The sequence below is a fragment of the Ailuropoda melanoleuca genome, chromosome 14, assembly GCF_002007445.2.
Source record: "Ailuropoda melanoleuca isolate Jingjing chromosome 14, ASM200744v2, whole genome shotgun sequence".
Lineage (NCBI taxonomy): Eukaryota > Metazoa > Chordata > Mammalia > Carnivora > Ursidae > Ailuropoda > Ailuropoda melanoleuca.
The window spans coordinates 54,448,955-54,472,027 of NC_048231.1; the positions used below are offsets into that span (position 1 = coordinate 54,448,955).

Genomic DNA, 23,073 nt, shown 5'->3' on the forward strand with positions numbered 1-23,073 from the left:
ATTGGATTGTTTGTTTGTTTTTGTTGTTGAGCCCCATCAACAATGCACAATAGTTCCAATCCTTCCACATCATCATAGACACATGTTATTTTCTATTTTGTTTGTTTTATAATGGACAACCTAATGGATGTGAAATTATATTTCATTGTGGTTTTGTTTTGCATTTCCCTAATGATTCATGATGCTGTTCATCTTTTCATGTGCTTTTTGGCCATTTGTATATATTCTTTGAAAAACTCCTTTGCCCGTTTTGTAATTGGGTCGTTTTATATTGTCATTGTTGATGTGTAGGCATTCTTTCTTTATTCTGGATATTAATCTCTTATCAGATATACGATTTGAAAGTACTTTCTCTGTAGTGATTTGGAGTGTACCTGTTTGCATAGTTTTCATAGTGGTTGCCGTAGGTATTACAACCATATATATGTGACTTATCACAGTCTACTGGTACCAACATTTTACCACTTCAAGTATGGAAGCCCCACTTCTGTTTAAGTTCCTTTACCTTCCACACTTTTAGGTATCATTTTCTTAAGTATCAGATTACTATTCTATTTCTTTTTCAATCATCAAATTAACTTATGAAACTCTTAAGTAAAAAGAATTATATCTATCTGGCTTTCTGCTCTTTTCCTTGTCCCTCCTTTCCTTATGTGCTAAGACTTTTTTTGTGTGTTTTAATTTCCTTTCTTTTTGAAGATCTTCCTCGAGACAGCCTTTAAGGATAGGTTTCCTAGTGACAAATTCTTTTAATTTTTCTCTATACAAGACTGCCTTCATTTCCTCTTCATTCCTAAAGGATAGTTATTCTGAATACAGACAGAATTTGCAGTTGACATTTCTTTTCCTTCATCATTTGAAAAAATGTTTTGCCACTTCTTTCTGGACTCCATGGTTTCAAATGAGAAATTTGCTATTATTCAAATTGGTGTTTGAATACTTCAAAATGCTTGTCTCTCTCTCATTGCCTTCAGATATTTTCTTTCTCTTTCATTTTCAGAAGTTCAATTATAATGTAGATAGTTGTGTATTTCTATGGCTTTTATCTACTGGAAGTTTTCTCAGCTCCTTGGATCTGTGGTTATGTCTATTTTATCAAATTTGAGAATTATCCAGCAATTATTTTTCTCATCTCTTTCTGAGACTCCAGTGATATGAATGTTGGATCTTTTGTTATTGTCCTACAGGCACCTGAAGTTTCTGTTCATTTTAAAAATACCCTATTTTCTCCCTGTTATTCACATTAGGTGGATTCAATGGATCTGTCCTCTGTCCTCTTGACTCTTTTGAGTTTATCCACCAAGCTGGTTTTATTATTGTTACTGTTGTTATTATTATTAATTTCTGTTATAATTTTCAGTTCTATATTTTCCATTTGGTTCTTTTTATAACTTCCATTTCTTTGCTGAAAGTTTCTATTTTTTCATATATCCCAAAAGATTTTGTATTTGATTGTTGAAATGGTTATATGATGGCTATTAAAAGTCCTTGTCAGATATTTGAACCATCTGACTCATCTCAATGTTAACATCAGTTGATTGTCTTTCTCATTTAAGTTGAGATTTTTCTTGATTTTTTTTGCTATGGCAAGTGATCTTTTATTGTATCCTGGACATTTTGTTAAGTCAGGAGACCCAAGGTCCTATTTAAAATTTTTCATTGTCATAGGCAGTCACAGATTTAGAATGGCTACTTTGTCGGCCATGCTTCCAATGGCAGTTTATTTTTCAGTGCCTTTCCATTGTTATTTTGGTCTGCGAGGTTTATCTAATGCTGCTGGGCTTTCTCAGTGGCCCCTGCTGGCACTGCCCAAGGGAGCTGAATGGATTTTGATAGCCAGGACTTTACATGCCTCTCAGGAAGGGAGAGGTCTGAGGCCTGCCAGGGACAAAGTGGCTTTCTGGACTGGGCCTCTTATTGCCAAGTGTTAGAGTTTTAATGAAGGAAACTTGAATAACAATATCTGAAAAAAGATATAAAAATGGAAAATAGGTGTTCAGGAAAAAAAAAAAAGACACAAGGTGCTGAAAACCAAATGAGTCCCCTTCACAGCATTTTCTAAGGATGGCCTTATATAATTCCCATCCATGACGGAGGTAAGGAAATAAAAAGAGGGTCCTTCCTGTGTGCCTGTATTGATTTTCTGGAATAGACTATCTCACCTAATTATCATGAAAACTAGCATTATTGCACTGTATTTTAGCACAATTTATTTCTACAGAAGTAACCTGAGAGGAAACCAAAGAAACTAAGTTACCACAAATGGCGTTATTGGGAAACCGTACCATTCATGGCATAATTTCATGTAGGTTAGCTAACCTTCCCAGGTAAAACATGTTTTCCTTCCTGGGTCTTCTAAAGGCACCATGAGAGGGGTGCCTGGTGGCTCAGTCAGTCTGCCTTCCACAAAGGTCATGATCCCAGGGTCCTGGGATTGAGCCCCATAGCTGGGCTCCCTGCTCAGCAGGGAGTCTGCTTCTCCCTCTCCCTCTGCCCTTCCCCCCACTCGTTACTTCACTCTCTCTCAAATAAATAAATAAAATCTTAAAAACTAAAGGCACCTGAGGAACGTAGGTATGAACCATAAAAGTAGTAATTCAACTAATTGCTAACCTTTAGATTTTTCTCCAACATTTGTCATTCAGAATATTTTCTGAGTGTGAATACTTATGTATTTACCTCTCAGAAGTTATGAATGGTGGATATATACATATTAGCAATGCATTCTTAGCAGTTCAGCACTTAAGTCTATGGGCAGAGGTGGTTCTAATTTGGTAACGATAAGTCATATTTTGGGTTCTTATGTCTTCCTATTGCTGGATTTTCATTGAGCAGAGTCTTCAGGAGACATGATATCAGCTACATCTACTTGACATACTTATTAAGTGGGAGTCAGAATGAAGCATTTAATATCTTGGAAGACACTAACGCATAGTTTGTTATCAGCTCAAAGCATAACTGTATTTTTAAAAACCCTGGTTATTGCAGATAATGGTGTGTATTGACATTGCAAAATATTATAATTAAAGAATAGGTTTAGTATAGTACTTTAAAGTGCATTGCTCTGTGTTTTCCATTATGAAATAGCTTTAGGGTGACTGCTTCAGACTAATAGCAAATGCAGCCAGCCTTTGTGACCAAGAGCTCAATTTTGTTACTTCATTATAATAATTATTGGCAAGAGGATGCAGACGTATATTGATTTAGAGGCAAACTTACATTTTATTATTGTTATTTCTCTGCCACTGGACAAGTGACCCAGAATATGGTATGCATCATTTTAAAAAAGACGAAATAGATCAATTTCTGAAAATGTAACTGGGGTTTTGGGATTTCAGATTATTCACTTAATTATAGTTTTAATTCTTAGCAGCTATAGAGGATGACTTTTAGCTGTCACAGAGTAAAAGATAATTTTTCAAATGTTATGGAATTTGCTTAAAGAAGTTTAAATTGAGGGGAAAGCATTTCCCCTCATCTATGTGACTCCTACATCTCAAGCTTAAGCTGCTTGGGAGCATGGACCTTCCTTACTTTCACCATCTTTCCATGGGTACCAGAAAACCCGTGCCGCCCCTGTTTATGTAATGACTGGGCTTTGATCATATGCATGAACTGGTATATGTAATAATAAGCTCTTCTATCTATGAGACATTATAGTTTGGGATCATCCATATTTTAAGCCAGTGATTCTTAAATAACCACTTTTTTTTTCAATGATTAAATTTAAAATAACTCAAATTCATATGACATTTTTCTCATTTAAAACATCAGGACATTTTACCATCACAGTGCCAGGTTGTAAAGCTCCACGGAGGCAGCAATCTTTGTTTACTGCCCTGTCCCTAGCAGCCTAGAAGAGTGTCTGGAACACAGTAGCCACTCAATATCTGTTGAAAGTATGAATGCTTTCTTTTTTTTTAATTTTATTTATGTATTTGACAGAGAGAGCACAAGCATGGGGAGCAGTAGGCAGAGGGAAAGGGAGAAGGAGGCTCCCCACCAAGCAAAGAGCCCGATGCAGGGCTCAATCCCAGGACCCCGGGATCATGACCTGAGCCGAAGTCAGACGCCTAACTGACTAAGCCACCCGGGCACCCCTGGACATGTTTTTTAAGGCACTGAAAAAATAGTCATTATAGGCTGCCTTTGTTGATGGGATGAAGACCTCAGATTTAGTGTCAGGAAATCTAAATTACTGTCCCAGTTTTACTACTAATTTGCCGTGTGATCTCAGGTATTCTACTTAAACTGTCTGTGCTTTTCCCATCTATGAAATGAAGCGATGAGATTGGATGAATGATAAAGTTCAATCCATACTTAAATGTGTATCATTCATGGATTCGGGTTCAGCAGCATCCATTTGGGAAGTGACTGGCTGGAAACAAAGTTATAGTTTGTGGCCATGGAACCAGTGTTGCCAACTGGCATATCCAGGCTTGGAACTAAGACTCTGGTCTCTGGCTACTAAAATTTGGCTCTACCATTGAACTCATCACCAGCTTGATAATAATAATAATAATAAGGCTTTTCTGTACTTTGGCATAGAAAATTTACTTTTAGGAATGAGCACAATGAAATCTGACACAGAAGAGTGAAATGTAACATCACGATAAAAAGAACTAGATTTAAATCCTAGATCCAAAATTTTCTGAGATTTTGGCCAAGTAATTTAAATCTCTTTGTGTCTCAATTTTGGCATCTGTAAAAGGGGGTAATGATAATAATATCTAAATGAAGCAACTTATTTCAAGTTCCTAGGACGTGGTAAGCTTTGGAAGCCTTACAGCCCAGCTGATATAAATGAATTAGATAGGTGAGTGAAATGAATTCATGAAAAAGAAATCTGCGTATTTGGCTTGAAACAAGCGCTAAGAGATGAAATTGTGGGAGAGTGCATGGCCAAGACAGACAGCAGGCCTGTGTCGTGCCGCCCCCTACTGACCAGCCGTCATAATTTGGTCCATCTCTTTACAACTCTGCATCTCATTCTTCTCATCTGTAAAATGGTGATGATAATATCACCTACCTCATAGAGTTATTGAGAATTTTAAATGAAACAATCTTAGAACAATGGTGGCATACAGTAAGCAGTCAGTGAATGTGGCCACTCTTAGCTGTGTTTCATTAAGTCCATCCAGGGGGGCTAGGTTGGAATTGAAAGAGCTGTGGAAGACTCACTCAGCCCAACGAGTGAAGGGAAAGCAGTGTGAATTCACTAGAGCCAAAGAGGTTAGGGCAGTTTACNGGGGGGCTAGGTTGGAATTGAAAGAGATGTGGAATACTCACTCAGCCCAACGAGTGAAGGGAAAGCAGTGTGAATTCACTAGAGCCAAAGAGGTTAGGGCAGTTTACTGTAATTTTTTTTTAAATAGGCGCCATACCCAGTGTGGAGCCCAGTGTGGGGCTTGAACTCATGACCCTGAGATTAAGACCGGAGCTGAAATCAAGAGTCTGACGGTTAACTGACTGAGCCACGCAGGCACCCCTCTACTGTAATTTTTTTAAAGAAAACTACTTGAAAACATATTAAAGCTTTGAGATTATTGGGGGAAAAAGGCTATACAGATGCAAGATGCTGAAAGTCCCCACTTAGGTCATTGACAAAAAATATAGCAGTCTCCAATTAATTCTCAGGCTGTGAGCCTTCTTTTTAACCAAAAAGATAGGCCCAAGGGAAGAGGTCTTTTAATCTCCCACCACATGGATTAAAAGATATTTCTAAATAGTGATCTCAAAGTTGTAAATAGATTGTCAATCTTTTTGTACCAGGGCCACAGCTGTGATAGCTCAATGAGTCACTACCCACCCTCTGTTCATCAGGGAGCCCAAAATCATGTTGTCCGTAGAAAAGTGAGTTGTTGTGTGTGGGGGGTGGGGAGGGGGCAATGCCTTAAAATTTCTGCACAGAGTCCTTTAGCTAAATTCCTGAAGGGGCAAAGTTGCCACAGATGGACTAATATAGGACAGAATTGGAAGAACAGAGGTCAAATTCATAAAGACAATTAAAGGGAGGCTGTGTCTTCTACAGGCTTTAAGGTTCATTTCCTTTTGGGGAGCTTTAAAGAGACATGAAATAAGTCTATATATTTCGTGATGGCAAAGACTTTTTTAATTGGAAATATCTTGATACATATGGCCATAAGTTACCTCATTTTAAAAAATCATGTGTGGTTGTTGAGAAATAGAACATGACTCTTTCTTTTAAGTGCATTGGGGTCTATGGGCCCTCTTAGCAAAGAGTAATACAAATTTCCTCCTTTAGAAGCATCGTTTCTTACACATTAAGGTCATTTAGACTGAACTAAGTGCTTCTTTAAAATCTAAATATCCCTCAAAAGTGTCAGGTGGCTGAATAACTCACACTTGAAAGCACATTACTTTTATCACTGACCTTTTTCTCTTCACCAACTGAGGATTTGACCTTGAAGTCAGTGGAGTTTCAAATGGAAGATTAAATTAAATTAGAAATTAATTTAAATTAAAAAATGAGGGACTTCTGAGGTGGGTTGGCTCAAATTAGGAATTTTAGTCAGATATCCAAGGAGTTATTTGGGAAGGAAAAAGAAGACATTAGGAGATTTGATGAGAACAGAGACTAGATTAATTCAGTTTGTAATTATACTATGATTTTCAGAAGCAGATTGTCCGTTTCCAAAAATCCTATATATGATACTTAAATCGTAAATTAATACTGCTTGAAGCACTTACTGGAGTCTGTGCTAGTTAATTACAACAGGGTGAATGTTAATGGCTACAGAATTAGCAGGGCCCAGAGCAAAATGAAAATGCAGGCCCCTTGTTCAGAAAGCAGGACTAGAGTTGTTGAATGTGCTAAAGTGTAAAACTGTTTCCTTTTTTCTGCCATCACTCTCTCAACTGATCGTAGTGGTTTTTATTTACTATTTAATATAGTTCCAAAAAAAGTTTAAATTATTACCATTTTACTATTCCTCTTTGTATTGCATAATGCAAATATGGGATTATTTAACTTACATGCAGAATCACCAAAATTATACAATTTGTATGCCGTAGATCATGCATATATATGTTATTCTTACTAGAACGGTGGAAACACTACACAAACCTCTGCCATTTTTATTTCTCTTCTTGATATATGCACATTATACCAACACTCTCTCCCTTTGGCTCACTGATGAGTAAGGAAGGACTGCAGCAAAAAGAACTATGGCTTTCCCTTTCTTTCTCTTTTTATGTCTTTATTCTCACCATAAGCAGCCTGCTATTCAAGGAGGGAAACGCAAAAAATAAAGGATATGATAGGATTTCTTATGTTGGGGAGGAAAATTTTTTTCTCCTTCTATCCTAGTTTCTATGGCTGGTCTAATAATTAAATCAACATAAGATAGAGTAGCAAGAGAAAAACAAATTTAATTTCGTATAAACAGGAGCCCATAAAAATATGAGACTCAAAGAAGAAACTAAAGCAGGCAGCTTTTACATGTTTTAGACAAAGAAACAACAAGTTTGTGAAAAATTGACAAAGAGAGGGTCAGGCTTTGGGTAGTAAATGAGTGAAGAAGTAACAGGGTTTGTTGATAGAGCCTTCTCCGAATTCCCTGTCTCTGATGGTAAGGATGTCTCTTTACCTCCTGTACAGGAAGGGTATCATTCACATGGGAGATTTATTTTCTGCTTTCAGGAAACAGAAGAGTCTCAGAGCGTCCTTCTTGTACTGACTGTTTCCCAAGGAACTTTAATTCAAGATAATTAATATGCCAAATCAATATTTCAGGGTGGCCTTCCCTAAACCCCATTGGTTGTCATCTATGTTTTTTAGAATACAATTGCCTTCTTGTGAAGTTCAAAGCAAATTCTGGCTTCCATGGAGAGCATGGCCTCTTGGGATAGTCAGCTTCCGCACTTAGAGCATACTTAACCTCACTCACGCCAAATCTTGCTGAACTTCCGGGAATTGTGGGCCCACCAGAATTCACCATTATGCACATTATATGAAAATGAGGTCATAAATGATGGCTGGGGGCATGCATATGGTGCAGATACCCCTCCTCACTCACACATTCCACTACCCCATTGGCCTTCACCCCAAAAACACTGGTTCGAATTATTAAAAAAAAAAAAAAGTTAAATCAAGGGGCTATCCTGAGCATGGGCTCCTGGGCAGTTGCACAGGCTGCACACTCATGCATCCAGCCCTGCCTTGAAGTTTTTTTGTGTGTGTTTTTGTTCTTTTTAATACACAAATGACATCACTTAGCAACATGATTTGCAAAAGTGGAAACTGGCTAGTCTTCCTTTTTTTATGTGCATGAACACTGTCTCAGACATATAGGAAGTCAGAAGAAATTCAGATCTTCTTCTGAAATTTTTACTTCATCATTTGCAGGAAGGAGGAGCCCAGGAGGCAGATAGATGGTTTAACTTTGTCTTCAAACAAACACAATGTTTTATGGACTATAACATTTCAGTAAAATGTTAAGATAAGACATGAGACTTCACAGAAATGGCACTGCTTCTTAGGTACGAGAGGTAATTGAGTAAAACAAAACAAAACAAACTGATGGGAAACTGAGTGGAAAAACAGCTATACTGAGAGTTAAGGGGTCTAGGTCTAGTCCTGGCCTTGCTATTGGCTAGCTGTGGCCTCAGACATGCCACTTCACCTCCCAAGTCTTTATTAACCTCATCCTTTAAAAAGGGTTCAAACTCAGATGGTTTTCAGGTTAAAATTGTTCAAGTGAAGACACATTTATAGGGGCACCTGGGTGGCTAAATTGGGTAAGTGTCTGCCTTTGAGTCGGGTCATGATCCCAGGGGCCTGAGATTGAGTCCCACGTTGGGCTCTGCTCGGCAGGGAGTCTGCTTCTCCCTCTCCCTCTGCCTCGTGTTTTCTCTCTCTCGCTCTCTCTCTCTCTTTCAAATAAATAAATAAAATCTTGAAAATTAAAAAAAAATGAAGACACATTTATAAATCAAGAAACCTATTTTAAAGATATACTTTTAGACTTTAGAGAATTCTTTTCAGAATTTCCAGAGGTCCCCAGATGGGCCTTCAAGCACATGAACTTCCTCAGATGTACGCTGGGGCCTGCAGTTTGAATAGTGAATCACCTTTCCCACATACCTGCATCTTCTTTATCCTGAAAGACTGTTATCATTGCCAAAAATCCAGGGAGATTTAGGAGACGTTGAGGGACTTATAGGTCCATGGATTATTTCAGTCCTGTTTTCACTTTTTCTTTAGATCTTTCAGCTCGTGCCCAAATCAAAATTTACCTTGCTATCTGAAAGTTCTGCTTCATGACTTATTGAGTAGTAGTATTAATATTTTATCAGAAGATTATTTTTGCTATATTTTTAAAAGGGCTGCCCAAATATAAAATATGATTTTTATTATGTCTTGTGGAAAATTGATTTTTTCACAGAAAAGCAGACTCAATCCTATAGTCAATAGAGAACTAAATATTTGGAAATAAAGGTGGGAGACAGAAGGAAATTACAATATGTTGAGTTCCTGTTATGTACCAGGCATTGTGCTTTCCATATATTATTTTGTTTAACCTCCTCGTAATCACTATGGTAGGTGGCAACAGGAATATCAGCCATCACGTATGCTAGACCAGAAAGTCTTCTGGAAGCTTCTAATGTAAACTCCAGCCACACTTCTCTCCCACATTCTAGTATTGCCTGACCAACTACCTGCATGGCAAGTCCACTGGGCATTGACCTCTCAAAATCAGTCTGGCCAAAGTAAGTTCATCCTATTTCCCCAAAAGCTTTTTTGTAGCCACAGCCCTTCTCATCTCAAGTGATGGTGAATGTACTCTTCCAGTGGCTAGAAGAAGCGGCTAGAAGCCTTGGGGATATCCTTCTCTCCCCCTTTTCTCTCCATGCAGTACATCAGGACATCCTGTTACTCTCACTTCAAAATAACCCCAGCATGAATCTGTCTGACCACTCCTCACCAGCTCCTCCTGAGTTTCAGCCAACGGGGCGTCTCTCTACAAGCTTTCCTCCTGCCTCTATCCTGACCTCTCTTGTGGTCCATTTCCAACTGGCAGCCAGTATGAACCTGTTGAAACATAAGCAATGTCAATTCTGAGCTCAGACCCCTGAAGTGGCTCCCATTTCACACAAAGTAAAAGCCAAGGAGCTGAACCACCCTTGATCCATCACTCCCTCCACCTCCTCACAGCACTCACTCCCCACTGCGCTGCCATTTTCTCTTCCACTAATCTCCCCTTTCTCCTTTCACTCCATCCCCAGTGACCTCACAATTCCAAGAACAACTGCACACATTCCCACCTTCTGGCCTTAACCTTGGTGGTTCCGTCTGCCTGGAACACCTTTCTCTTGCACATGATTCACTCCTTCACATCTTTCTAGTGTTTGGTCACATCTTACTTTCTTAGTGAGGTCCCCTTACCTCCTAATAACCTCCAACCCATGCACTCCCGATCCCCCGTAATTTGGTCTATTATTCTTACATTAGTAGCATGTTTCACATTCTAAAATACTCTCTACTTTATTCCTTCACCATGGTTATTGTTTACTTTCTACTTACTCACCTTCGCTAAAATGAAATGTTCATTATTCCAAGCACCGAGCACAGTGCTTGACAAATGATAAATGCTCAATAAATCTTTGGGACATGAGTGAATACATGAATACACAGGTGGACTCATTTATTCCTATTTATTACTAACCTGACTAAGGTTTCCTTGCCTCTATTTTACAATGAGGAAATTGAAACTCAAAGAGGCTAGGTAACTTTCACAAGCCAGAAGTCCTTTAAGAGGCAGAACTAAGATTAAGAGAGAGCTCTCTGATCTGGACCTTTTTCCCTTTATCATACTGTAAGATATGTAGTTTATGAAAATATCAGTATTCCATAAAATATGATGCATTTACAGTCTCCTTCTCCCTTTCTCCATATTCTCAGCCAATATTTTTTTTTTAATGAACCTCTTAAAATGACGTAACTAAAGTGACTGGCTTATAAAATAACTTACATGACAAGAATGATAGGAGCTGTATTAGTTAGGACTCTGGCTGCAGAGTCATAGAATCAAACCACTTGAGCTAGTGTGAGTCAAAAAATTAAAACTAAGTGACTTGAAAAATATCAAGGAGAATGTGTCATAAAGCTTTATGAGCTCATGAAAGCCACAGGAAAAAATAAAAAAGTAAGAGTAGGAAGCAGAATGAGTTTGGAGAGCTCTCACTCCACCTTGCATGAGTGACTTTTTCACTTTTCTTTTCCACGGATTACCATTATTTGCTCCCTCTGCCCATAAGGGACAAGGTGACCACACTCCAGCCATAACTGTTTCACCTGAGACTGTAGTCTCCTAGTCCCAGATTAGAAGCCCAGCCTAGGTGAGGTCCCCCTCCCCATATAAGCAGCAAGGCCGGGGTCATGACTTACTGACAACTGACAGAGAACACCTGTGCAAGTTGGGGAATGCAAAGAAAGGGGCTGAGCAGACACTCTGAAAGCAGATGATTCTAGAACCCAGTAGAACCATGGAAAGCACACAAACAGCTTAGTTCAAATTCCCATTTTAGCTTTTTGTTGATTTTGTTTGTTCCTTTCTTTTTACTTTCACACTTGTTCTTAGAGGTAGGGACTAAATATTGGTTACTTAGTGATAGGAAAGAGGAAGAAGAAAAAGAAAAGAAAAACCCTTGGAGTAAAAGAAAACAAGAAAATAAAAATAAAATAAAATACTAGAGAATCCAGAAATTCTGCATTCTAACTTCAGTTCTGTCACCAAGGAGTAAATGCCTTGGGCAAGTCATTCCCTGGTCTCAGGTTCCTTCTCCATATAAATAAGGAGATGAGGCAAGAATCAGTAGGTTTCCCAAACCAACTCGATCGGGAGAATGAACTGGGGGCCCAGTTCAAAATGCAATTACCCCGACTCTACTAATGAATGTTAATAGATCTTGCATGACATTCTGTAATTTGTATTTTTCAGCAGCCTTCCATTCAATCGTGATGATCAATCATACTTGGCAACCACTAGACTAGATGATATTTGAAACACCTCCCAGTGTTTGCGATATTTGTTTACATTATGATTATCTAACTTACACAACATTCCCATCGTATTAAAATTGATTTCTTGTTGTATATCTGGGTATGTTTTTGAGAAATTCCATAATCTTTTCATTTTATTTCTGTAGGAAATTTAGAATAATATCCAGCACACAATAGATTTTCAATAAATAATAGGAACAAACAAGTAGTCAGTTCTCTGTTTTAAAAATAAACATTTTTTGTGGTCTCTTTGAGTAATCTACTTCTCATACATGTAGGGGAAAAAAATCAGAGTTCGTTTGGTGTACCAGAATATTAAAAATATTCAATAAAATAATCATATATAAACCAGGACTCATACCTGAAAGCTATCAATAATAATCATTTTTGTCTTTTCTAATGTGGATCAATGAAATACATATATAAATATAATATTCCCAACATGTTTTATGTCCTATGAAAATACATGATATTGTTGTGTTATTGTAGTTCTTCCATTTTATCACTCATAGCATCTTACTGTTAACCTATCAACTTTGACAGACTCAAAATATTGCTCAGAGAAGTTCTGCAGAGAATTGTATTAGCCCTGATCTTTTTGAATGCCAAGTGTTCTTTTCGGAAACAAATACAGTGTTATGGGTTTCTAAAGGGGTTGAACTTGAGGCAGGGATTCTGGAATGCCATTCTGCCTTTGTGCCTATTAGCTGAATAAAAGTGGGCAAAACACACCACTTCTTTGGGCCTCCAGTTCCTCTTCCGTGAATGAATTCCATATTCATTCAGGTACTGTAATTCCTATAAATAATTAGGAGGTAAAAAAAATTATTCACACCAGTATTCTTAATTCTGAATGTCATTCTGTCTCTGCTTACTACTGAGCTCTATTTTTCTCATTCCCTATGGACACTCTTTTAATATGCTGCCTAGGTCCACAAAATGATATTGCTTAAACAGAATTCTGTTGATACCTACACTTTTCAACACCAGATCATTTTTGTGTGTGACACAAGTCCCTTTCTATGTGAACTTTCAGAGGAGAAAAATCAGAGCTCAGCATAAAGCATGTGATAGGATTGGAAAAGTTACCTCCCATGACTCTGGGCCTAGTTACAGTTCCATTTTGTCACTTTCTTCAAAAAGTCTCAATAATTAGGGGTCATGGTTTGTTGTGAGCATCAGCAAGCCCTCGGTAGTGTGCTTGGGAAGATTTTGCCCTGATTTGTGTCCTTCTGTGATATCAGTAGAACCACCATGTGAAGAATGGTACCTCTTAGCACTTTATGGACGGCTGCTTAGCTGCAGCGATGACAAAAGAAAGAATGCACAGGGAGCGAAGACAGTCTTGCGTGTAGAGTGTAGCCTACACAATCAAAATGTCAATGTGTGCATGTTATTGCTTTTTAAAGAAGATAAAATCGTTAACAGTAGAAAAGTAGATTGTAGGGGCGCCTGGGTGGCACAGCGGTTAAGCGTCTGCCTTCAGCTCAGGGCGTGATCCCGGCGTTGTGGGATCGAGCCCCACATCAGGCTCCTCCGCTATGAGCCTGCTTCTTCCTCTCCCACTCCCCCTGCTTGTGTTCCCTCTCTCGCTGGCTGTCTCTATCTCTGTCAAATAAATAAATAAAATCTTTNTAAAAAATCTTAAAAAAAAAAAGAAAAGTAGATTGTAGAATATCAAACCTATTTATTGTGGTGACATTACTTTTTATATTTTGTGGTGGGTTTTATTTTCTGGAAAGCATAAAAATACAAAGTATGACATCATGCAAAAAACACATTCATGTAAATTTTCTATGGCACTCCCTTCCCACATCACTGAATTTATAATGTTTGTCAGAGTAGTTCTTAAGAGATCTGAAGTATCTCTTTGTTTCAGGCTAGTTCTTGCATCTAATTATTGTGTTTTGTTATGTTTCAGAACAGCTGAGCATCACATACCAAGAGTGACAGTCAGTTAAAAAAAAAACAAACTGCAAACTTTGGATCTTTTCCTGCCTTAGAAGCAAGAAAAATGGAAAATTGACAATCAAAGGTAAAATTGTGTCATTTCTCCTTATATAACACAGCCCTAGAGCTTCTTCTCCAGCTATCTTATGCAAAACAATTTCTTTTTTTTTATAGCATGGTATATTCGAATATAAATATTTCTGGCTTGTAATTCCAGTCATATTAAGAGGCTGCTGAGTTTAGTCTGTGATTTTTAACTCCCTAGTTGCTTGTTACAGAATGTGGGTGAGACGTGTTTTATATGTTTAATCTTCATTCTTGTTGTTAACCTAGAATGGCAGATGAGGCAAATGCCATTTTCCTGACTGTGGACCAAAATAGTGTACTTTACGTTAAGCATAGAATTATGGAAGAAGATGCATTGTATGAGTTTTTAATTCTTTTTTTAGTGTCGTACAGGTTTGAACTTATCAGGACAATGCATTCTACAAGATCTATGCTCTAAGAAAGGCAGAGGAAACTCTTGAGGCAATGCTGTGATCTCCACTCCTTTCCTATCATTATGGAGTTTTGAGAAGGGAAAAAAGGAGGGTCTTAATGATGTCCAAATCTGAAACACCACATATGGGGTGTCTGATCAGAAGGGGGTTAATATTGCTGAATATATGAATAAGCTGTCATCTTTCTTGGGGTTGCTTGCTTGAGACAATGATTTGAGTGTGGTGATTAACCGGGAAGCTCATCCCAAGGGTGGGAGTCAGAGGTCAGGGAGTGTGAATTGGGGAAGAAGCCAAGGCCAAAATAACGGGAGTAGACAAGTCCTCAGTGTGGACTGCAGGAACGCGATTCCCTGGGACCTAGGGGGGTGTGGCAGACCTCCCAGAATGTCTGCCTGAAGGATGTGTGGCAAGACGTTTATCTACTGGCCTTCCCCACTTGGTTGTGGCTTGCTCCCCGGGGGCATTGACTTCCGCTGCAATGCTGGACTGTGCTGGCACTGCATGGGGCCGGAAGACACTCAGTGGTCACTTGAGGTTGGATGCTAGAAAGGTGGAGAGAACGTGAGTTGGTGCAGAACTGTCGGTCTGTGCATCTGTGTCTGAAATCACAGGTGGACCAAGGGGTGTGACACAGGGAACCAGAGGCATCTGTTATACTTCCTTTTACTTTACTTTAAATCATAAAATAAATCACATTTTCCTCCTCAATGACCTATTTCCAGGAAGAAAATGTTTTGTGTTTTAAAGACACTGAAAAGTTACATCCAAGTGTCATAGAACCAGAGTGAACTCTGTTTCAAAACAAATAATTTGTTCATCAATAAATTGTCTATGTTCAGAGTGAGATGTACATGTTGGCCGACAGATACACTTGAGACATTATATACTAAAATCTGAAGTATGACCCAAATGTTGGAACAAAGACAATAGCATTTCATTATATCTATACGTACTATGCACTGTCGATGGTCTTATGTACAGGAAGGTGTCTGATGCACAGAAAAACAATGATCATCTTCCCTGTTTAGAAACAACCCAGTTAGCAGTGTCATCGTTTGTGTGAAAAAGGTGACTTTAATTATGCATGTCTGAGCATCATAGCACAAGGATGGTCAGGTGGCGAAAGAATTGTAACACATGAAAGTGAATCACGGGGTTTTGACAGATTTAAGTCAAGTCAGGTGAAGGCTGCAGTTGTCTTGAGACCTCGTAGATCCTGTGTTCAGAGGAGGAGTGTCACGTGTGAGCTCTCTAAGAAGCGACACAAATAACCAGCAGCAGACATTTAAATTGGTGTGCANGCCTGTGTTCAGAGGAGTGTCACGTGTGAGCTCTCTAAGAAGCGACACAAATAACCAGCAGCAGACATTTAAATTGGTGTGCATTAGCATGCAAATCCCTAGCGAAGGAAATGAAATGTGGGAGTAGAAGAGAAGCAGCAGCAGAGAGACTTAAGGCAGGGGAACGAGGGAAGGAGTGGCAGATAGCAAGGCAGAAATAACAAAGGGTAGACAGCATCAGACTACCCTGTGCTAGTGGAGAGAGATTTCTAAACCACATCCTGAGCCCAGAAGGCAAACTGAGCGAACAGTCCCGGTGAATATTTGAGGCTGACAAATTCGTGAGTCATCAAAGATGAAGTTATTTTGTCTTCTCACCTGAACAATGCAGTTGCCTCTCTGTGGTCTTACTGGGCTCTGAAATCTTCCAGAGTAAAATCTCTGATCATGACTGTGCTTTGCTCAGAAAATATCCTCTCATTTACCAATCTATCATCATCCAAACTTCTTAACAAAACATGTAAAAGCTGCCACTCAGTAAGTTCTCAGACTTACTTCTTTTTCCTTGGCTTCCCTCACCAGTGGTCTAGACCATTGTACAGTCATGCAAATTCTGTAATTTGTCAAATCTTCCAAGTGGTTGTGACATATTTCGGCTCTTAAAATTAGATTGGTCTCACACGAGGCCCAAGATTTTGCATTTCTAACAAGTTCCCAGGTGATGCTGCTGGTCCAGAGACCTCACTTTGTGAACCACTCTGTGAAAATAAACAATCTAGGCTGGCCACTACTAATTCCTACATGGCAATTTGAGTCAAAGACAGACTGCAGTACAAGCGCTCACTTGCCAACATCACCATTGTGGGAAGGTGCCCCAGTTTAAGAACAAAGTCTGAGTCTTCTGGTCAAATATCATCTTCATGTCATAAAATTCCCAACAAAAGCTTTGTGATACATTTTTATACCCCCTGCTGGGTTGTAGACATTGTAGACCTATACATACTTGTAGGCTGGTTGGATGGTTGGATGGACGAATGGAAGGAAGGAAGGAAAGACGGACAGATGGATAGGTCTGGCAGCCAAGGGTTGGTTTCAGCAAGAAACTTATCTTCTTACAAAGAAATCACTCTGGCGTATGCCATTAGGGAAAGACGAAGTTTCCTTCACATGAAAACCGTCTTGCCGTATAGACTGTGCTCAGTATATAAGACATTCAATTAGGTGGATTAACTCTATGTATTCAGAGCCTGAGTGTCTGGCTTCAGCCGTATTGTGCTCCTTAATAAGCAGAGTCTTTCACAAAAGACTTTTTTGCTATTTGATTGAGTACAACAGGGGGCAAATGTCATTTATATCACAGAAAATTATATATTTTACTTTATAAAAGACCCACTGGGTATGTGAAACCAGGAAATCACATCTATTTAATAAATTTCTTTGCAAATGTCTCTTCCTTGAGTTTAAATTTTGCAGCTGCAGCATAATTTGAGTGTTTATTCACACGTAGGACAATTGCGCTTTCTGGGTCTTGCTTTCTCGCATTCAAATGCGTTCATGTATCAACGTTGCACGTTTTCCCTCTGCGTCTCTTATCTGCGTACATCATCAGATGATTGGCTTGGTAAATTTATCCTACTTTTCTTGCTAAAATAACTGTTCCTGCTGTCTGTTTTCTGCCTACTCTTTGATTTATTCCAGAAATTGGACTCAATGCCGACATTTATAGCTCCGTGTGAAATTTATTCTGTATGTTTTTAAACCAAGTTCCCACATTTTTTTCTGTTATGTGTTCTGTAGTGGTGTCAAAAAAAGCCTATTAGGACTATGTATTAGCACAAATAAGAACAATAGCTGATGACATGAATCTTGAAAAGTCTTTTTGAGGATTTGTTCCTTAATTCACTTTAAGAGTAGAAAATTCAAATTTTCATGTCATGGCATGGCATGCCTAGTGTGAAGCTTAAAGGAAAAGTCTAGTTTCAATTTTATTACTTTGGTGCATGTCCTTGGCTGAGTCCTAACACCTCAGTTACCTCCAATATGAAAAGAAAGATTTACGATCTCCGTCCCTGGGATTCATTCCAATGTCTTACCTTGCAATGTCAGGATGCAGATCATATGAAATGCTACTTAAAATCAGTCCCAGAAGTACAAAGGAGTCGGTCAATCAACTTTCAGCACATATTTGACAGTGAAGTTGAAGGAGCAGGGTTTTGGATGCAGAAAGATCTGAGTTCAAAACCTAATTCTTTCCCTTATTACCAATATGAGCTTGGAGAATTTCGGGGACCCGTCTACATATGTTAGCATTGTCATTTGTGAAACAGGGGCAGAGTCAGTAGTACCTGCAAGGTTGCTTTCAAGATTAGAGGTAATCCAAAAAATATCTAGCACTTATATGCTGAACATGCATAGCTCTAAGGATCCGTGCAAGCCTGGAAGCTGGCCAGGGCCCCAGCCACGGTCTTCAAGGTTAACAGATTACTTTCTTTTTCTCCAATATAATTCTGCCAGGCTAAGAAATTTTTGTTTGTGACTCTGAAAAGTGAACAGAATTTAGAAAATGTATCCATAATTTAGTCATCTGAGACTGGCAACACTAATGGGAAAATTCATCATCGTTTTTCATCTAGACAGGATACCTGGTTCTATACACTGGGAGTCATTACATACAGCAAACAAGCCCCTTGTCATCAAGAGTGGTCAGGGTCAAAGCACGAAGTCTGCAAGTTGCATTCTGCCTCCTGACTTGTTACCTAGTCACACTTTGGGCAGAAATTAAAATAAAGATTCTTCAAGACATAGGTTTAGCCTGAAGGAATAAATGTTCATACACTCTTGATTTATATCTGATTCCCGTAAGTTAAAAGATATTCCTTTTTTTCCCCTTTCTTGTCCTCTAAAAAAGAACTTTTATAGCCAGTTTGTCTGATGCAGCCTTTTGCACAGAAGCAAAAGAAAACAAATTTTAGTCCATAGATGATTCACTTACTATAGGATTCATGCAAATATTAAATATTTTTCTGCTCTTTGTGTTTTTGAGGTTGAATTGTCGTTTTGATATTGATGAACCACAGTGCTTTCTCAGCAGTAATTCCGATCTGCCTACTTAATAGGAGTAGATCAATGAGGTTAGGGTGGAATATTTCATCAGTTGTAGCAGAAGACCTAATCCTGTTGTTGTTTTTCTCTATTTCAATATTCTATAATTCTTGTACAAGCTGATGCATTTTGAGATAAATCTTAGCATTTACTCTCATATACTTTTTATGTCAGAAATAATTTAGGAGCTAAGAATGACTGGTGCTGTTTGAGTACCTTGATTATTTCAGACATCTGTAAGATAACAGAAATCTAATTGTGGAATCCTGTGTATATTTGTCACATCTTAGAGACATATCGTAGTCAAGATGAAAATCATCATACTGCTCAGGCTGTTTCAAGCCCTAGGAAGGAGAGGAAGAAAGAGAAAGACACAGACACACACACACACACACAGTGCGTGATGGTGGTTGTGGTGGTGGTGATACTGTTTACTTAGATACTCCGGTCCTTTCATGGTAATGTAGTTACATATAACTAGCCATAACTCATTATTAAATATATTGGATATATTCTATATTAATAAATATATAATATTAAATGTTAATATAACAATTTTAATTGTTAATATTATGATGATTAATATTTCTTATAGACCAATTATTACCGAAGACATTTTTAATGAAATGACCTATTAAGTACTCTCAGAAAGAAACATAAATATTCTTACTGTATGATAGAATAACTTCTTTATAAATAGAGTGTAATAGGGTTTATCACAACTCACATTTTTGAGTATTTGTTGACCCTGTAAGAAAACCCAAGGGCAATGCTTACTGTGCAGTAAAATGATACAGCATGACAAAAATTTATCTTAAAAAAGAGGAAAGGCATGTTGGCTGAATTTATTTGATTCTTGTTTTATTGTCATCATGTCTAGACGTTTTCACCTAAAGTATCTTATTTATTTAAAAGCTAAGTTTAGGGAAAAGGTAATACTATTTGAAACAACCCAGCGTTAGCACTGGGATCCTTTTATCCTCTTCTATAATCTGGGAATTGTAACTCAAATAAGGTACAAATTTGAGAAAATAATCATGGTGGTGATGCACAATGCCCATCTCTGTAGTAATTCAAATAGTTGAGGCCATCCTTGGTATTTCCTTATGACTAAAAACATAATAGCAAACATAGATTAAATACTTAGGTATGTGCCAGTGTGGGAGAAGCATAATTTTATCTCATCCCTCGGAGGGTCTTCCCCTGGGTCTGAGAATTAAATTGATATAAAATGGATTAACAGGAGAAAAGCACTCAAATTTATTTATGTGTAGTGTGCCATTCCTTCATAAGGAAACGAAGAGCCAAAGAAGTGGCAAGACCTCAATGCTTTTATAGTAGGTTAAACAGAGAGAGACAATTGTGGAAGCAGAACTAAACTATATGGGGAGCTAAAAGGAAGATAAGAGGTACTTTAGCAAGGTCTGTTTGTACGGAATTCTTTCTGCCTCCACTCCCTGTTTTGGATAAGAATGTTTCTCCTGGGGCACCTGGGTGGCACAGCGGTTAATCGTCTGCCTTCCGCTCAGGGCGTGATCCCGGTGCTCTGGGATCGAGCCTCACATCAGGCTCCTCCACTATGAGCCTGCTTCTTCCTCTCCCACTCCCCCTGCTTGTGTTCCCTCTCTCACTGGCTGTCTCTCTCTGTCAAATAAATAAATAAAATCTTAAAAAAAAGAAAAAAAAAAAAAGAATGTTTCTCCTGGTACAGGAAGGGCATCTTTCACACGGGAGCTTTGTCTTGTACTTTTAAGACGCAAAGAGAATGTCAGAACACAGGATGTTCTTCTTGTTCCTGTTTGCCTTTCTTTTTTTTTTAAGATTTTATTTATTTGGGGGGGGAGCAGAGAGGGAGAGGAAGAGGAAGAAGCAGCCTCCCCTCTGAGCAAAGAGCCCGATGTGGGGCTCGATCCCAAGATGCTGAGATCATGACCTGAGCCGAAGGCAGATGTTTAACTGACTGAGCCACCCAGGCGCCCTCGTACCTGTTTTTCAAGTGCCTTTGGCTCAAAGTAACCCTTATGCCAAGGTGGCCGGCTTGGGGGCAGCATATTCTGCCCCTTCACTAGGTATTGTTCTAAGCACTTTACCTGAGTTACCTCATTTAATCCGCACTACAGCCCTCTGAGGAAAATTGTATACAACCGAAGGAAGAAATCAACAAATCCACAAGCATAGTAACCGATTTCAGGATGTTTCCCTCAGTGATCGATGAAGCTCCCAGAAGATTCTTTGCAGGCAGTATGGTGTTCACGTATCCTCTCTATCACGTAGAGGATATATGGACAACACACTAAGTGTCATTTAGTGGTCACATATAGATGTCTTCACTTGACAGCTGGAGAACACCACTTCTTCCCAAGTAAATGTGTAATATTTTAAAATTATGTGCCAAAGATCAATTCAAAAATATACTTTCCACGTCACAGATGAAGACACTGAGATATGGAGGGACTGACTAACATGGCAAAGAACACAGAGCTCGTGTGCAGCAGAGCAGGGCACAGACCCGGTCTGCCATCAGAGCCACTCAGCTCTAGCATGCTCTGTCCTTACTGGTTGTCACACAGGTTCAAGACAGAGAGCTGGTCTTTAGGACATAATTTATATATCAGGAGAAGAGAGGCAGAGAGGAAACCCAATTCATTATGTAATGTTTTGAAGGAAGGATGTTGTCAATTTGGGATTAACCAATTAGAATGTTATGCCACCTAGGAAGCTAGACTTACAAGAAAACAATCCAAATCATGCATTGAAAATAGATTTAAAAAGTTGCTAAATGTTCAAAAGCTATAGCAAAAATGGCATAATTTTTTATTACCCAAAGTTAATTTTTTCATAACTCAGACCAGAATTATTGATCATGTTTAGGGCCTATGTATGAAATGTGAGGACATTCACTGGTGTTTTCACAGTCACATCAAACTCATGACGAAGTCCTTTTGTTACCCTCCCCCTTACCCGCAGGGCATACATCCCAAGACCCCCCGTGGATGCACGAACCACAGATAGTACCGAATCCTGTATCCACTATGTTTTTTTTTTCTTAAACATACACACCTATGATAAAGTTTAATTTATAAATTAGATACAATAAGAGATGAACGACAATAACTAGAAATAAAATAGAGCAAGTATAACAATCTAGTATAAAAAAAAGTTATGTGAATGTGGTCTGTCTCTGTCAAAATATCTTATTGTGCTGTACTCACCCTTCTTCTTATGATGCTGGGAGATGGTAAAATGCCTACGTGATGAGATGAGGAGAGGTGAATGACCGTAGGCGTTGGGGCACAGCGTTAGACTACTATTGACTTTCTGACAGTAGGGCAGAAGGAGGACCGTCTGCTTCCAGACCACAGTTGACCATGGGTAACTGAAACCACCGAAAGCAAAACCGTGGATAAAGGGGACTCCTGTATTTCCAAAACTGAACTCCTATACGCCCCCTTCCATCTGCTCCTCCCTCTTGTGCTTTTCTCCGGCCCCATCTCTGCCGCCACCACCCACACACCCAACTGCTTAAGTTAGAAACCTGGGAGTCATCTATGAAATCTCTTTGCCCCCCACCCTTGGTAAACTTGAATGAATTTGTTGAATGAAATTCCATATTTTCCATGTAATATTTTAATGCCCAAGGCGTCAGATGGTGACCGTCAGAGAGAGTGTAGAGATGAGACTTGATGCTGTTCTGATGGTTTTTAACGTGTTTTGGTTTTTCTGCCCACTCTGTTCAATTCTCCTGTATGGTTTTGTTTTGGGTTTGGGGTTTTTTTTTCTTCTTCTTTTTTTTTTTGCATTTTGTTGTTAGTGGTGGAACGGCTGTTGAGTGTACGTACATCGTGGCGGAGCCACGACACAACAGCGGAGATGTTTTGTCCTCTCCGCGAAGTATTGTGTCTGTTGGTAAATACAGCACTTTGCCTTTGGCACGAACGCGCTCTCAGTGGTATTGCCCTCTTTAATTATGTCCCCTGGGGAACAAATCAGTTTCCTGGCAAGGCAGCTTTCCTAATCAAAGACTTCCTGGGTCTGAAGTAATAAGAAACTGAAATGTTTCAAACTGAAACTTACACTGGGGCTTAATTGGGCAGGTATTTTTATCTCCTTTGGGGATCAAGGAACGTTATATGTTACCTGTTTAGAAAATATTTCAAGAGGGACGCAAGGAAGGTTTCACCCATTTTGATCCATTTTTATTTACAAGAAGTTTCTG

The 23,073-nt window shown here is 38.8% G+C and overlaps 1 protein-coding gene across 3 annotated transcripts in view; it reads left to right on the forward strand.

Moving 5' to 3' along the window:
• Nucleotides 1–23,073, forward strand: part of DLGAP1 (DLG associated protein 1) — an 859,965-nt gene that overhangs the window by 273,640 nt on the left and 563,252 nt on the right. For all 3 annotated transcript variants that reach the window (XM_034642364.1, XM_034642367.1, XM_034642366.1), the window contains exon 3: nt 13,947–14,060. The gene's annotated coding sequence lies outside the window, so the exon portion shown is untranslated. The remainder of the gene's footprint in view (nt 1–13,946; nt 14,061–23,073) is intronic.